Raw genomic sequence first — 9,864 nt, 5'->3', positions numbered from 1 at the left:
TGTAGTTTTCTCCTACTCAGGTTTTCTACTTTTATCCCAAAGAGGTTTGGTAGTTTTTTCCTGGCCGGTGGAGGGGGTCTCGGGACGGGGGAGCTGGGGTTAACTTTATTAATATTTTTATTATTATTTTATTTCTAATTTCAAGGGTTCAATTTTATTAATTAGTGTTTTTAATCATTAAATTGGTCATTTTTATTAATATATATATATTTTTTTTGATAATTTATCTAATTATTGTTATTATTCATTTTGTGTTGTGTTATTAATTATTAATTAATATTTTCTCTGATTGGTAATTGATTGATGATATGATATTAAACAGGGGTTTAAGATAATCAAAAGAGTGGTATTGTAATGGCAGAAAATGGGTCATGTCATGTCATTCTAATGTTGTTTTAGGCCATGACATGTCACAGAATTAATATCTTTGTTGTTCTCCTGTGTGCAGATGGGATAAGAATATGAGGTCCTGATTATACTGAATATCTACTGTCCGGCGCCTCTTAATCATCAATTAATGCGTCAGGACCGGATTCAGTGTGGAAATGGTCTTTGATTAAACCTCTGAAGAGAGAGCTGAACCGTCACAAACGTGATAGTCTGGTCTATCTCTTTTTGAGCTGATTTGGGTTGTGATTATGTTATGTTTGTTACCACCTATAAAAGGTGTACTTTGTAACTTGTAAAGTGAGGTAGGGACAGAACGAACTTGTCTTAGGGAAAGTGAGGGTGTTTATCCACTGTGCACGTGAATAAACTTCCACCTTTTGAGAGAGACCGAGAGACTCTGTTTCTGCTTCAAGTTATTGCCTGGTTACTCTTTACTTGATCATTGTTTACAGGAAACTGCCGTAACAGGAGAACCCACGGTAACACGGGGAGAACCCACGGTAATACGGAGAGAACCCACGGTAACACTGGGAGAACCCGTGGTAACACGAGGAGAACCCACGGTAACACTGGGAGAACCCACGGTAACACGGGAAGAACCCACGGTAACACTGGGAGAACCCACGGTAACACGAGGAGAACCCACGGTAACACGGGGAGAACCCACGGTAACACAGAGAGAGAACCCACGGTAACACGAGGAGAAACCACGGTTACACGGGGAGAACCCACGGTAACACGAGGAGAACCCACGGTAACACGAGAAGAACCCACGGTAACACGAGGAGAACCCACGGCAACACGGGGAGAACCCACGGTAACACTGGGAGAACCCACGGTAATACGGAGAGAACCCACGGTAACACTGGGAGAACCCACGGTAACACGGGGAGAACCCACGGTAACACAGAGAGAACACACGGTAACATTGGGAGAACCCACGGTAACACGGGGAGAACCCACGGTAATACGGAGAGAACCCACGGTAACACAGAGAGAACCCACGGTAACACGAGGAGAACCCACGGTAACACGGGGAGAACCCACGGTAACACGGGGACAACCCACGGTAACACTGGGAGGACCCACAGTAACACGGGGAGAACCCACGGTAACACTGGGAGAACCCACGGTAACACTGGGAGAAACCACGGTTACACGGGGAGAACCCACGGTAACACTGGGAGAACCCACGGTAACACGGGGAGAACCCACGGTAACACGGGGAGAACCCACGGTAACATGGGGAGAACATACGGAAACACTGGGAGAACCCACGGTAACACGGGGAGAACCCACGGTAACACGGGGAGAACCCACGGTAACACGGAGAGAACCCACGGTAACACGGGGAGAACCCACGGTAACACGGGGAGAACCCACGGTAACACTGGGAGAACCCACGGTAACACTGGGAGAACCCACGGTAACACGAGGAGAACCCACGGTAACACTGGGAGAACCCACGGTAACACTGGGAGAAACCACGGTTACACGGGGAGAAACCACGGTAACACGAGGAGAACCCACGGTAACACGAGAAGAACCCACGGTAACACGAGGAGAACCCACGGTAACACGGGGAGAACCCACGGTAACACTGGGAGAACCCACGGTAACATTGGGAGAACCCACGGTAATACGGGGAGAACCCACGGTAACACAGAGAGAACACACGGTAACATTGGGAGAACCCACGGTAACACGGGGAGAACCCACGGTAACACAGAGAGAGAACCCACGGTAACACGAGGAGAACCCACGGTAACACGAGAAGAACCCACGGTAACACGAGGAGAACCCACGGCAACACCTGGAGAACCCACGGTAACACTGGGAGAACCCACGGTAACACGGAGAGAACCCACGGTAACACTGGGAGAACCCACGGTAACACGGGGAGAACCCACGGTAACACAGGAAGAACACACGGTAACATTGGGAGAACCCACGGTAACACGGGGAGAACCCACGGTAATACGGAGAGAACCCACGGTAACACAGAGAGAACCCACGGTAACACGAGGAGAACCCACGGTAACACTGGGAGAACCCACGGTAACACTGGGAGAACCCGCGGTAACACGAGGAGAACCCACGGTAACACTGGGAGAACCCACGGTAACACGGGAAGAACCCACGGTAACACGGGGAGAACCCACGGTAACACGAGGAGAACCCACGGTAACACGGGGAGAACCCACGGTAACACGGGGACAACCCACGGTAACACTGGGAGGACCCACAGTAACACGGGGAGAACCCATGGTAACACTGGGAGAACCCACGGTAACACTGGGAGAACCCACGGTAACACGAGGAGAACCCACGGTAACACGGGGAGAACCCACGGTAACACGGGGAGAACCCACGGTAACACTGGGAGAACCCACGGTAACACGGGGAGAACCCACGGTAACACGGGGAGAACCCACGGTAACATGGGGAGAACATACGGAAACACTGGGAGAACCCACGGTAACACGGGGAGAACCCACGGTAACACTGGGAGAACCCACGGTAACACGGAGAGAACACACGGTAACACGGGGAGAACCCACGGTAACACGGGGAGAACCCACGGTAAAACTGGGAGAACCCATGGTAACACAAGGAGAACCCACAGTAACACGGGGGGAACCCACGGTAACACAGATAGAACACACGGTAACATTGGGAGAACCCACGGTAACACGGGGAGAACCCACGGTAACACGGAGAGAACCCACGGTAACACAGAGAGAACCCACGGTAACACAGGGAGAACCCACGGTAACACGGGGAGAACCCACGGTAACACAGAGAGAACCCACGGTAACACGAGGAGAACCCACGGTAACACGGGGAGAACCCACGGTAACACTGGGAGAAACCACGGTTACACGGGGAGAACCCACGGTAACACGAGGAGAACCCACGGTAACACGAGAAGAACCCACGGTAACACGAGGAGAACCCACGGTAACACGGGGAGAACCCACGGTAACACGGGGAGAACCCACGGTAACACAGAGAGAACACACGGTAACATTGGGAGAACCCACGGTAACACGGGGAGAACCCACGGTAATACGGAGAGAACCCACGGTAACACAGAGAGAACCCACGGTAACACGAGGAGAACCCACGGTAACACGGGGAGAACCCACGGTAACACGGGGACAACCCACGGTAACACTGGGAGGACCCACAGTAACACGGGGAGAACCCACGGTAACACTGGGAGAACCCACGGTAACACTGGGAGAAACCACGGTTACACGGGGAGAACCCACGGTAACACTGGGAGAACCCACGGTAACACGGGGAGAACCCACGGTAACACGGGGAGAACCCACGGTAACATGGGGAGAACATACGGAAACACTGGGAGAACCCACGGTAACACGGGGAGAACCCACGGTAACACGGGGAGAACCCACGGTAACACGGAGAGAACCCACGGTAACACGGGGAGAACCCACGGTAACACGGGGAGAACCCACGGTAACACTGGGAGAACCCACGGTAACACTGGGAGAACCCACGGTAACACGAGGAGAACCCACGGTAACACTGGGAGAACCCACGGTAACACTGGGAGAAACCACGGTTACACGGGGAGAAACCACGGTAACACGAGGAGAACCCACGGTAACACGAGAAGAACCCACGGTAACACGAGGAGAACCCACGGTAACACGGGGAGAACCCACGGTAACACTGGGAGAACCCACGGTAACATTGGGAGAACCCACGGTAATACGGGGAGAACCCACGGTAACACAGAGAGAACACACGGTAACATTGGGAGAACCCACGGTAACACGGGGAGAACCCACGGTAACACAGAGAGAGAACCCACGGTAACACGAGGAGAACCCACGGTAACACGAGAAGAACCCACGGTAACACGAGGAGAACCCACGGCAACACCTGGAGAACCCACGGTAACACTGGGAGAACCCACGGTAACACGGAGAGAACCCACGGTAACACTGGGAGAACCCACGGTAACACGGGGAGAACCCACGGTAACACAGGAAGAACACACGGTAACATTGGGAGAACCCACGGTAACACGGGGAGAACCCACGGTAATACGGAGAGAACCCACGGTAACACAGAGAGAACCCACGGTAACACGAGGAGAACCCACGGTAACACTGGGAGAACCCACGGTAACACTGGGAGAACCCGCGGTAACACGAGGAGAACCCACGGTAACACTGGGAGAACCCACGGTAACACGGGAAGAACCCACGGTAACACGGGGAGAACCCACGGTAACACGAGGAGAACCCACGGTAACACGGGGAGAACCCACGGTAACACGGGGACAACCCACGGTAACACTGGGAGGACCCACAGTAACACGGGGAGAACCCATGGTAACACTGGGAGAACCCACGGTAACACTGGGAGAACCCACGGTAACACGAGGAGAACCCACGGTAACACGGGGAGAACCCACGGTAACACGGGGAGAACCCACGGTAACACTGGGAGAACCCACGGTAACACGGGGAGAACCCACGGTAACACGGGGAGAACCCACGGTAACATGGGGAGAACATACGGAAACACTGGGAGAACCCACGGTAACACGGGGAGAACCCACGGTAACACTGGGAGAACCCACGGTAACACGGAGAGAACACACGGTAACACGGGGAGAACCCACGGTAACACGGGGAGAACCCACGGTAAAACTGGGAGAACCCATGGTAACACAAGGAGAACCCACAGTAACACGGGGGGAACCCACGGTAACACAGATAGAACACACGGTAACATTGGGAGAACCCACGGTAACACGGGGAGAACCCACGGTAACACGGAGAGAACCCACGGTAACACAGAGAGAACCCACGGTAACACAGGGAGAACCCACGGTAACACGGGGAGAACCCACGGTAACACAGAGAGAACCCACGGTAACACGAGGAGAACCCACGGTAACACGGGGAGAACCCACGGTAACACTGGGAGAAACCACGGTTACACGGGGAGAACCCACGGTAACACGAGGAGAACCCACGGTAACACGAGAAGAACCCACGGTAACACGAGGAGAACCCACGGTAACACGGGGAGAACCCACGGTAACACTGGGAGAACCCACGGTAACATTGGGAGAACCCACGGTAACACGGGGAGAACCCACGATAACACAGAGAGAGAACCCACGGTAACACGAGGAGAAACCACGGTTACACGGGGAGAACCCACGGTAACACGAGGAGAACCCACGGTAACATGAGAAGAACCCACGGTAACACGAGGAGAACCCACGGCAACACGGGGAGAACCCACGGTAACACTGGGAGAACCCACGGTAACACGGAGAGAACCCACGGTAACACTGGGAGAACCCACGGTAACACGGGGAGAACCCACGGTAACACAGAGAGAACACACGGTAACATTGGGAGAACCCACGGTAACACGGGGAGAACCCACGGTAATACGGAGAGAACCCACGGTAACACAGAGAGAACCCACAGTAACACGAGGAGAACCCACGGTAACACTGGGAGAACCCACGGTAACACTGGGAGAACCCGCGGTAACACGAGGAGAACCCACGGTAACACTGGGAGAACCCACGGTAACACGGGAAGAACCCACGGTAACACTGGGAGAACCCGCGGTAACACGAGGAGGACCCACGGTAACACTGGGAGAACCCACGGTAACACGGGAAGAACCCACGGTAACACGGGGAGAACCCACGGTAACACGAGGAGAACCCACGGTAACACGGGGAGAACCCACGGTAACACGGGGACAACCCACGGTAACACTGGGAGGACCCACAGTAACACGGGGAGAACCCACGGTAACACTGGGAGAACCCACGGTAACACGGGGAGAACCCACGGTAACACTGGGAGAACCCACGGTAACACGAGGAGAACCCACGGTAACACGGGGAGAACCCACGGTAACACGGGGAGAACCCACGGTAACACTGGGAGAACCCACGGTAACACGGGGAGAACCCACGGTAACACGGGGAGAACCCACGGTAACATGGGGAGAACATACGGAAACACTGGGAGAACCCACGGTAACACGGGGAGAACCCACGGTAACACTGGGAGAACCCACGGTAACACGGAGAGAACCCACGGTAACACGGGGAGAACCCACGGTAACACGGGGAGAACCCACAGTAACACGGGGAGAACCCACGGTAATACGGAGAGAACCCACGGTAACACAGAGAGAACCCACGGTAACACGAGGAGAACCCACGGTAACACTGGGAGAACCCACGGTAACACTGGGAGAACCCGCGGTAACACGAGGAGAACCCACGGTAACACTGGGAGAACCCACGGTAACACGGGAAGAACCCACGGTAACACTGGGAGAACCCGCGGTAACACGAGGAGAACCCATGGTAACACTGGGAGAACCCACGGTAACACGGGGAGAACCCACGGTAACACGGGGAGAACCCACGGTAACACTGGGAGAACCCACGGTAACACGAGGAGAACCCACGGTAACACTGGGAGAACCCACGGTAACACGAGGAGAACCCACGGTAACACGGGGAGAACCCACGGTAACACTAGGAGAACCCACGGTAACACTGGGAGAACCCACGGTAACACGAGAAGAACCCACGGTAACACGAGGAGAACCCACGGTAACACGGGGAGAACCCACGGTAACACTGGGAGAACCCACGGTAACACTGGGAGAACCCACGGTAACACGAGGAGAACCCACGGTAACACTGAGAACCCACGGTAACATGGGGAGAACCCACGGTAACACTGGGAGAACCCACGGTAACACGGAGATAACCCACGGTAACACGAGGAGAACCCACGGTAACATGAGGAGAACCCACGATAACACGAGGAGAACCCACGGTAACACTGGGAGAACCCACGGTAACACTGGGAGAACCCACGGTAACACGAGGAGAACCCACGGTAACACTGGGAGAACCCACGGTAACACTGGGAGAAACCACGGTTACATGGGGAGAACCCACGGTAACACGAGGAGAACCCACGGTAACACGAGAAGAACCCACGGTAACACGAGGAGAACCCACGGTAACACGGGGAGAACCCACGGTAACACTGGGAGAACCCACGGTAACATTGGGAGAACCCACGGTAACACGGGGAGAACCCACGGTAACACAGAGAGAACACACGGTAACATTGGGAGAACCCACGGTAACACGGGGAGAACCCACGGTAACACAGAGAGAGAACCCACGGTTACAAGGGGAGAACCCACGGTAACACGAGGAGAACCCACGTTAACACGGGGAGAACCCACGGTAACACTGGGAGAACCCACGGTAATACGGAGAGAACCCACGGTAACACTGGGAGAACCCACGGTAACACGGGGAGAACCCACAGTAACACAGAGAGAACACACGGTAACATTGGGAGAACCCACGGTAACACGGGGAGAACCCACGGTAATACGGAGAGAACCCACGGTAACACAGAGAGAACCCACGGTAACACGAGGAGAACCCACGGTAACACTGGGAGAACCCACGGTAACACTGGGAGAACCCGCGGTAACACGAGGAGAACCCACGGTAACACTGGGAGAACCCACGGTAACACGGGAAGAACCCACGGTAACACTGGGAGAACCCGCGGTAACACGAGAAGAACCCACGGTAACACTGGGAGAACCCACGGTAACACGGGAAGAACCCACGGTAACACTGGGAGAACCCACGGTAACACGAGGAGAACCCACGGCAACACGGGGAGAACCCACGGTAACACTGGGAGAACCCACGGTAACACGGAGAGAACCCACGGTAACACTGGGAGAACCCACGGTAACACGGGGAGAACCCACAGTAACACAGAGAGAACACACGGTAACATTGGGAGAACCCACGGTAACACGGGGAGAACCCACGGTAATACGGAGAGAACCCACGGTAACACAGAGAGAACCCACGGTAACACGAGGAGAACCCACGGTAACACTGGGAGAACCCACGGTAACACGGGAAGAACCCACGGTAACACTGGGAGAACCCACGGTAACACGGGGAGAACCCACGGTAACACGGGGAGAACCCATGGTAACACAGAGAGAGAACCCACGGTAACACAGAGAGAGAACCCACGGTAACACGAGGAGAACCCACGGTAACACGGGGAGAACCCACGGTAACACTGGGAGAACCCACGGTAACACTGGGAGAACCCACGGTAACACGGAGAGAACCCACGGTAACACTGGGAGAACCCACGGTAACACGGGGAGAACCCACGGTAACACGGAGAGAACACACGGTAACATTGGGAGAACCCACGGTAACACGGGGAGAACCCACGGTAACACAGAGAGAGAACCCACGGCAACACGAGGAGAAACCACGGTTACACGGGGAGAACCCACGGTAACACGAGGAGAACCCACGGTAACACGAGAAGAACCCACGGTAACACGAGGAGAACCCAGGGTAACACGGGGAGAACCCACGGTAAAACTGGGAGAACCCACGGTAACACGGAGAGAACCCATGGTAACACTGGGAGAACCCACGGTAAAACGGGGAGAACCCACGGTAACACGGGGAGAACCCACGGTAACACAGAGAGAACACACGGTAACATTGGGAGAACCCACGGTAACACGGGGAGAACCCACGGTAATACGGAGAGAACCCACGGTAACACAGAGAGAACCCACGGTAACACGAGGAGAACCCACGGTAACACTGGGGGAACCCACGGTAACACTGGGAGAACCCGCGGTAACACGAGGAGAACCCACGGTAACACTGGGAGAACCCACGGTAACACGGGAAGAACCCAGGGTAACACTGGGAGAACCCACGGTAACACGAGGAGAACCCACGGTAACACGGGGAGAACCCACGGTAACACGGGGACAACCCACGGTAACACTGGGAGGACCCACAGTAACACGGGGAGAACCCACGGTAACACTGGGAGAACCCACGGTAACACGGGGAGAACCCACGGTAACACTGGGAGAACCCACGGTAACACGAGGAGAACCCACTGTAACACGGGGAGAACCCACGGTAACAATGGGAGAACCCACGGTAACACGAGGAGAACCCACGGTAACACTGGGAGAACCCACGGTAACACGGGGAGAACCCACGGTAACACTGGGAGAACCCACGGTAACACGAGGAGAACCCACGGTAACACGGGGAGAACCCACGGTAACACGAGGAGAACCCACGGTAACACGGGGAGAACCCACGGTAACACTGGGAGAACCCACGGTAACACTGGGAGAACCCACGGTAACACGGGGAGAACCCACGGTAACACTGGGAGAACCCACGGTAACATGGGGAGAACCCACGGTAACACGGGGAGAACCCACGGTAACATGGGGAGAAAATACGGAAACACTGGGAGAACCAACGGTAACACGGGGAGAACCCACGGTAACACTGGGAGAACCCACGGTAACACGGAGAGAACCCACGGTAACACGGGGAGA

The sequence above is a fragment of the Eucyclogobius newberryi genome, unplaced genomic scaffold (assembly GCF_026437365.1).
Source record: "Eucyclogobius newberryi isolate DKJ021-1_F unplaced genomic scaffold, fEucNew1.0.hap1 SCAF_61, whole genome shotgun sequence".
NCBI classification, from domain to species: domain Eukaryota; kingdom Metazoa; phylum Chordata; class Actinopteri; order Gobiiformes; family Gobiidae; genus Eucyclogobius; species Eucyclogobius newberryi.
Note: the sequence above shows the minus strand (reverse complement) of the source record.